This window comes from Lactuca serriola, chromosome 9 (assembly GCF_051521515.1).
Source record: "Lactuca serriola cultivar US96UC23 chromosome 9, Lser_US96UC23_V15, whole genome shotgun sequence".
Classification (NCBI taxonomy): domain Eukaryota; kingdom Viridiplantae; phylum Streptophyta; class Magnoliopsida; order Asterales; family Asteraceae; genus Lactuca; species Lactuca serriola.
In genome coordinates this window covers 171,484,933-171,493,540 of record NC_136416.1, presented here as the reverse complement: position 1 = coordinate 171,493,540, position 8,608 = coordinate 171,484,933, and the positions used below count along the sequence as shown (strand labels likewise).

Below are 8,608 nucleotides of genomic sequence, written 5' to 3'. Positions count from 1 at the left end.
TGGAATTTCTTTTGGCAATGAACTATGTTCCATCGGTGCTTCCTCATTCAAGTCAAACTGGTACGACCATTAGCCTATTGGTTCCTCATTCGAGTCAAACTGGTACAAAAATTGGCTTATTGCTTCCTTGTGCATGCCCATGAAGAATGAACTATGCCTAGCAGGTTCATCGTTCAAGTTGAAGAATGGTGAACTATGCCTAGTCAGTTCATCATTCAAGTCGAAGAATGATGAACTATGCCTAGTCAGTTCATCGTTTAAGTCGAACAATGATGAACTATGTCTAAGTGTTTTTTCAGCTTAGCATGATGGCTCTCAACTCTATTTGTTGTTGAATTTCCAAAATTGGTACTTTTGTCGGTCCATAACGATACAAATTTGTCGGGATAATTCTCCAACTAAGTATTGTAAAGATACCCAAAAACAACTAAAATGTGAAGAAAAGTAAAATTAATTAGTATGATTGAATGAGTAATAATTATTAAAGAAATTAAGAGTTCAAGATATATATTAATGTTACCTGGATCTTTGGACAATAATGATGGAAGGTCTGCATAAGCTTGCATGTATGCACTCAGTGTCGGAGATTCGACTAATTTCTTCCACATCGGATGAAGAGAACCCCAAGTCTTTTCTAATTTGATATGTCGCCTACAATGCTTTGTTATATCGTTAAATATATGCCACCTACAAAGTAAATGATTACTTTGTGGAAAAACATCTTTGCACGCCTTCATCAACGTCAAATCTCTATCAGTGACGATGACACGATGACAAAAAGAGCCGTTATTACTTTGTGGAAAAACATCTTTGCACGCCTTCATCAACGTCAAATCTCTATCAGTGACGATGACACAATGACAAAAAGAGTCGTTAATTGTCAGATTCAGAAAAATCAATGCCCACCTGTAGTTGCTTGTTTTCTCACTATGCATGAACGCCGCTATGAAAAACATCATTCTCGTAGAGGTGACACCAATAATCTCCAAAAATGGAAGATTATACTTATTTGTTTTGTATGTAGCATCCATCAACACCACATATGGAAATGTTTGCCACATCTGTAACTATATTGGGTGCATAAAAACAACTCCTCTAACTCATTAGTGATTTTGTTTAAATGATACCTGTTGAGCATCAGCGCTACCGGTTGATCTAAAACCAATTGGTATTAGATAGGGCGCAACCTTACCTATAGCACATTTAGCTCTCCAGGACCAGGCATTCGATTGCGTCACTCCAGGCCATCGTTCAAGGACTTGGTCGATGCGATTTCTAACCCCAACAATCCACCCTCAGAAATTGCTTCCTGAGAGAATCGAACCCTCGCTACTGGCTCTGATACCACTTGTTGAGCATCAACACTACCGGTTTATCTAAAACCAATTGGTTTTAGATCAACCGGTAGCGCTGATGCTCAACAATACTCATAAATATACCATCTAGTATGCAAAATGTGCATAACATTTTGTATCAGGGTTCTACCTTCGCATTGAGATATCGTAAACTTATGGCGACAATTGTATATAGTTTTTAGTGAACACACGTTATTTTCATTTTATGGCTTTATTGTTGACAAAATATCTAGCGATTTAACATTTAGCTCTGTCAAATCTTGGACCAAACGAGTCTCTTTATCTGACAATCACATTACAAATGAATGACCCTCCATATACATTGATGGTTTGTGATTCTGATCATCACATACAATCTTTAACTTCCAACCATCATGTGCCTTCAAATACTTTCTTTTCACTTTGAATCGACAATTAATTTTTTTTTGTTTCCACATTTTTACTTTTGTATATACCACCATAATCACAAAAAAGAAATACTTTAGAGATGAATCCAAAAGTTCCTGCCTTCGATCGTTTAGTGACTATAACAAAACATTAAGAATGCGTCACATTTTGTACCCAATTCTTCAAATCTTCAAGAGATCTAAAAACCTAAAAATTGAGAGAAAAAATTAATGTTAAAAAATCGATAAATATATCAAATAAATATATACATATAAATATAATATTATAAATTATACTTCATCGGTAGAAAATTCTGAAATATTAGACATTTTTTACCTGCAAATTTGAAATAAAAAAATTAAAAAATTTAAAATAAAGTACTACAGACTGTAATGAGAAGCATGTTTGTTTTTTTAACGTGTGCAAGCTGCTAGAGATATTAAAAAATTTAAAATAAAGTAATTTAATAAACCGAAAATAGTTTTTTAATACCACATAGTTCTAACACATGCAATTAAAACCTAAAAAATTCAAATATTTAAACTTAACGAACAATCTTTCCATCATTCAATACTCCTAAACTTGTAGCTGTCATCTCGATCCATCCTCTTAATATATGTGGATCATTAGGCAAATTTACCCACATCTCTCTCATATTCATGGCCCCTCCAAAAATATGATAAACAACAAATCGTAGAGGGTCTACTGGGCTTAACTCGAGTAACTATAGCTTCTTTAAACATTGGGAAATTGTTGGCCCTTTAGTCAAATGTCGTAGAGCTTTCTGTGTCTCCAATTCTAAATCATCAGCAGTAATAGAAGCTTTAGGGGAGGCACTAGAAGGTGGCTTAGGTGAGGCACTAGCAGCTCGAGGTCCAGGAGTTGAGGGTTTAGCTCTTTTGTTGGGGTTACCAGAAGGTGAAGCAACAGAAGGTGGTGGTTGAGTAGTATGATTGGAAAAGAAATCATCATCGTCTATGTTAATAGAAAGGTGTCCATAAGCTGTAGTGGTGCGACAAGGAAAGACTATGATCCATGTCCCGATGGTGTTTGGGATGTGGCATAGCTGAGATTACCAGAGGCACTATTTCCATCAAAGAGTTATGCACAAAGCTCTGGAAACAACAATGGAACAGTTTTCAAAGAAGCGGCTTTCGGATGTCCCTAAACCCAATCAATGTAACAAAAGTAGTATAAGAATAAATGGCAACTATATAAACAAAATACATATTAATATGTGTGTATGTGTATATATATACTAGGTTAAAACCCGTGTGATACACGGATTGCCAAATTAAAATAGCAAAACTAATACATAATAAGTGGTTTGCAATAAAAAAAAAGCAACAATATTCAAATCCATTTGATGGAATGAATCGCAAAATGTTTCCGGGAGGAATGGAAATTTGAATATGAGAAAATTTGATTACAAAGGAATTGTAATCCGTCATTGGTAGGAAATTCAATAATAAAATGTAAACAGTTTTTTAATTTAATTTAGTGATTGTAGTGTTTTTTCAAACTGTACAACTTAAACAAGGCGAACTAAGTTATGGTGGGTTTTGGAGGGAAGGCTGTATTGAATCAATCAAGCAATCGTATTTCTCAAGCAAAACAGTTAGCCTACCATTGAGAGCCGCATGGTATACTCGTTTCTCTACCAAACCAATATCTAACATTATTAAATTACCCTGCCAAACCATAACAATAATAATAAATATTGTTATTATTATCATTATAAATTGAAAATGAAAATGAAAATAAAAGAATATACATATACCTCACGAGCCATTAATCTGCGAACATTTTCGGCATATAATTTAGGATTGTCCTTCTCTTCTTGTGAGGGGTAATAAACTGGCAACCGAGTTACTGACATCGATCTAATTCACAAATTGACATAATAGCAGAATCACATGCCGAACCTGAAAAACGGAATCAACAAATAAATTGGAATTCAATTCCATTCCAATCCCAAACTCCCTTCATCAATAGATTTCAACATTCCATGCATTTTCTCATTGTTAAAACTAATCAAATACACCATTTTAACCCTAGAATTGAAAAAGCAAACTTCTTCTGCTTACAAGGGTATTTTGGTAATTTAATATATATAAAAAAAAGGTATATTGGAAGGATTCTTATGGAATTGAATTTTGTCCAATTGGCAAACAAGCAGGCCATGGAATGGAATCTTGAATTCAATCCCAAACCAAACACACACCCAATTCCAATTCCTTCCAAAACATTTTACGGACCAAAACGCCCTTTTAGAAGACAGATCAGCATTTAAGTTTAAACACTCACCCCAGATATGGAATCACATGCAGGGCTAAATCATTAATAAGGATATTTCAAAATAATAGGAAGAACAGGAGCTTTTGCCAAAAATGCACCAATTTTAAATGGAAGTATATAATCCCCATTTGTAGTTGTCCCTTCTGTATAAACAAAAACAAAGATAAATAAACTAAATTAGATACAAGTGGGTGGGATCAAAAATTAATAATTTGCAGCTAATATACGAATCAAAAAATCCTACACTCTTCAGATATACCGAAGAAATTATACACCTTTTACTTGATATAAATTTGAAAATGAGAAACAATAATGACATATATAAAATAATAACCTGGAAAAAGCATCATCATGGGTGCAGATGTATTTTCGTGGGCTTCCTGAATTCTCTCGTTCACCATAGCTGCAAGTAACAAAGTTAAAAAAAATAATAAACAGAAATTACATTTAAGAGAAAATGTAGAAAAAGAGAGCACATTATAAAGATGGTTTTGTTATATATATATATATATATATATATATATATATATATATATATATATATATATATATATATATATGGATGTGTTACAATATTATATGGCATCATGAAATCCCAATAAATATACAGCAATCAGCACATTTGATAAAGAAACATCAAACATTTAAATATACCTGAAACGCCCTTTGTATTCGATGATTTTTACTCCTGCTAAACATATACACAATGTGACAACCCAAAGTTTATTCCGTCACATTACCCCATTACCGTTAACGGAATATTCCATTTTATAAAAGTTCCGTTAATTTGAGGTCGTAAAATAAATAAATGTTTTACTTATTTATATTTATATGTCGTTAAGTCGTGATAAGATAAATAAAAAAACGTATTACCCATTTCCATTTATTTGGAAAAAGTTAGATTTTATTATTACGACCACTAAATCGGGTGCGACCAAAAGCCCCGTATAACGGCAGTATCGAGTAGATTTCCGCTAAGCTCCAACTCCAACCCCTATATAAGGGAGAGTAAACTCCATTTCAACCTTTTTACTCTCTCTCTAAACTCTCTCTCTACAATTTTTCCTGAGCCAAAAATCGTCCGTTTCGAGCCCCAAACGAGTAGGTAAACTATCCTAACTTGTTGTATAGCCTATTTAGCATGCAAATTCGTGTTTAAATCATAAAATAGGGACAAAAGGATGTGTTTACAGCCCAAGAACACTCTTGGACCGTGAACACCATTTAATGAGGTTTTTAAGCCCCAAAACCCCTCCAAATTGTCCCTAAGGCTTGGATATGACTTGTAGGCTTATGGAATCGGACTTAGAACACCTTGAACTAGCATTTTGAAGAGTAAACATGAGTTTACTGCCCAAGAATATCCTTGGGCCGTAAACTCCTCTTCATGGGGAGTAAACTCATATTTGTGTGTTAAAAATGCCCTTAAACACACCTATGGTCTTGGATAAAATTCTAGAAACGACCAACAACAAGCTAGGGTCCTTAAATGCAATTAAAACAACTCCATAAGGAGTTCACGGCCGTAAACCCCTCATGGAAGGGTACCTGGGCCGTAAACTCCTACAAAGGGGTTATTTGGTGCCCTAAACTCCCCATTTGACTTGGAAAAATGCTTAGGAATTTACCCTCTACCACTTAAGCCCTTAAAACACCAAAAGAAAGAGTGTATAGGAGCTTACGGCCGTAAGCTCCCTTGCTTAGGGCCGTAAACTCCTTAAATGGTCCAAATGATGCCATAAATCCATTCACACCTTTTATATTTGGACCTAGGAAAATCCCACAATTGATATGAGACATTTTAGCATCCTAGAACACCCTCACCATGAGTTTACGGCCGTAAACTCATGGGAGTTGTCCCAGGGCCGTAAACACTAAGTATAGAGTTTACTCTCGGAGAATAAACTCCATTCCTAAGCCATTCTAGCCCTTAAATGTTACCCGGGACACCCCAAACACTTAACCAAAGTGTTTTCCACTCTTTAGGGTGCGTATACTTATTTGATTAGTATTAAATATACTAATTGTATGTGAACATATGTTATCATATGTTAAATAGGTCTCTAAGTGTGTCCAAGTCCTTACTTGACACCGAGCACCCAACCGGCACCTTCGTCGGATCCACTTACACCAGGTGAGTTCATACCCCTGAATGAACCTTTTAAATGTTTTTACATGTTTTATAGGGGGGGAATACAAGTTAAACATGCCAGTTATCATATCAATCATATGTGATTGATAACCCGCATGCACAAGGATTTACCACACTATTAACTGTCTCACCTAGTTTTGACACTATAAATGGTTTTCTAAAATGTTTTCACTTGTTCGAATCTCTTACTTATATTGTTTTATCAAAGTTTCATTTAAAACTGATTTATGAAAGGTTTTCCAAAGGAATTCTAAAGGTTTTCAAACTTATTTTACAAAGGAATACCCAGTCGTGATTTTCTTAAGTATAAAGTTTTCTTCCATGTTTTGATACCCCACTCGTTATATACCACCGTCTTGTTATACTTTTACTTAGTGGATACTTCTACTTAGTTAAACGCTTATACTTGTTTACACTCTTACTTAGTGATGCTCTTCTACTTCACTTATACTTGATACCGCTTCTACTTCACTTATACTCGATACGCTCCTACTTCACTTGTTGTCACTTCTACTTCGTGATACGCTTATACTTGTTTGACGCTCCTATTTCACTTGATAGACACTCCTACTTCACTTGTGATCGCTCTTACTTCACTCGTTAGACACTCCTACTTCACCATGGTCGCTTCCACTCAAGAATCACTTCTACTTGTTAAACACTCACACATAGTTAGATGTATGTATGTGCTTGTATAGATGCATATAAATAATGATTGAAGGACTTAGGAAGGCTTGTCCACCCTATTTCCTTTTCTTCGTTGAGATGTGGTCTGGTGGGATCGGATGTCCGTCCGAAGGTCGTTTGATTCATTAGTTATATATCATGTATACGAGCATAGACGTATAGGTTTACTCTAGTCAGTTCAGTTATGAGTCTCTACCTCTAGTTCACTACCCACTATTTGGAAGTCACTACCCACTATTTGGGATACATCTTCGGGACACGGCCTTCTCCGTCATCTAGTTGGTAACCAGAGTCTCTTGTAGGGAGAGCGGACATTGTGTGTATAGATCTACACGGGATTGACACCCCCACACCCAGACTGCTAGCTACAGTCCCGGCCTACCAAGCCAACGGGTGACAAATGTCATAGACGCTTGTAGGGCGTCTGGTACTCTAGTCAGTATGGTTACGAGTATCCCGGGTTAACTTATAATTCATGGCTTTAAGGTAACGGTATTTCACCAGCAATTTACACTGTATGCTGGAAACTCATTTTCAGAGTCACACTGTCTTTGACCTTGCAAGTTGTATCTTTCATTTGATATTGTCTGCGGTCTGTATTCTCTGTTTTAGACCTTACTAGATGTACCTTTCCTTTGGTATCGTCTGGGGTCTGTGTCTCCCTTGTTAGACTGAGCCAGGCGTGTCGTTCATTTGATACTTTCCTGGAGTCTATGATTCCTTTTGCCTTAGTCAGCAGTGTTCCCTGCTGAGGCATATGTTATTTTCCCTGATTTCTCCTGCTTTCTTTAATAGTCAAATTTTGTATTTTGATAATGATAGCGTTTAAGGGAAAACTACTTTTTACCACATTAACTCCGTTCAGTCTTGGTAGAAGGCTGCTTTCATTAAAGAAAATATAGGATTTTCTGGAAAGAACTCTAATACGCTGTAAATTCTTAAACTACTACTTTTTACAAAGTTATTCGAATAAAATGCCACTAAATACTTATGAACTCACCAGTATTTGTAAAAATGCTGATACTCGCTTTTCAAATAACTTGTATTCTCAGGTCAGCATTAGACAGGTACATTCCCGGAGCTGTTGATGAAGATAGCTTAGTACCATGTTGTTCTTATTATATTTGCTTATATTACCTTGTTGTACTGAAATGTAAACCATGTAAAACTATTACTATTAATGCAATGTTTTGTTGTACTTTGATTACTATAATGCATGTGTTGTGATACTTGACATGACGTCATCCACCCCAGAACGTTTCCGCCGTTCCGGTTTTGGGGTGTGACACACAACCAAGACACTTGCTGAAAAAACAAAAAATTGTAATTATATGGCAATGGATAACATATTTATAAACTATATAGGAATAATACAAGAAGCTAGAAAACAACTTCAAAAGTGTCTTTCTAATCTATGAAAGTAGATTTGGCTGAATTTTATCTTCATTCACAAAAAAATGGATAAATGGTCTTAAAAGAAGTTAGATACTCAAATCTTTCCTTGCTTATCAATTTTTAAAAAAAAAAATAAGGAGAATTGAAAACGAAAAATCAGCATTGAAGGGATATTTTATAATAGATAAGAAATGAAAACTGGGATAAAGAACGAAACGAAACCATTTTTATTTAGAGCCTGTTTTTTCTTTTAATTTTTTTTTCTTCCATTGAAGTGTTATATGTATGTGATTAAAACCAACCTTATAAGGCCAACCGGAGGAAGCTTGCCCAT

At 35.3% G+C, this 8,608-nt stretch overlaps 1 pseudogene; it reads right to left on the bottom strand.

The window, feature by feature from the left end:
• Positions 1–2,466: 2,466 nt before the first annotated feature.
• On the bottom strand, positions 2,467–8,608 carry LOC145076294 (lysophospholipid acyltransferase LPEAT1-like; annotated as a pseudogene).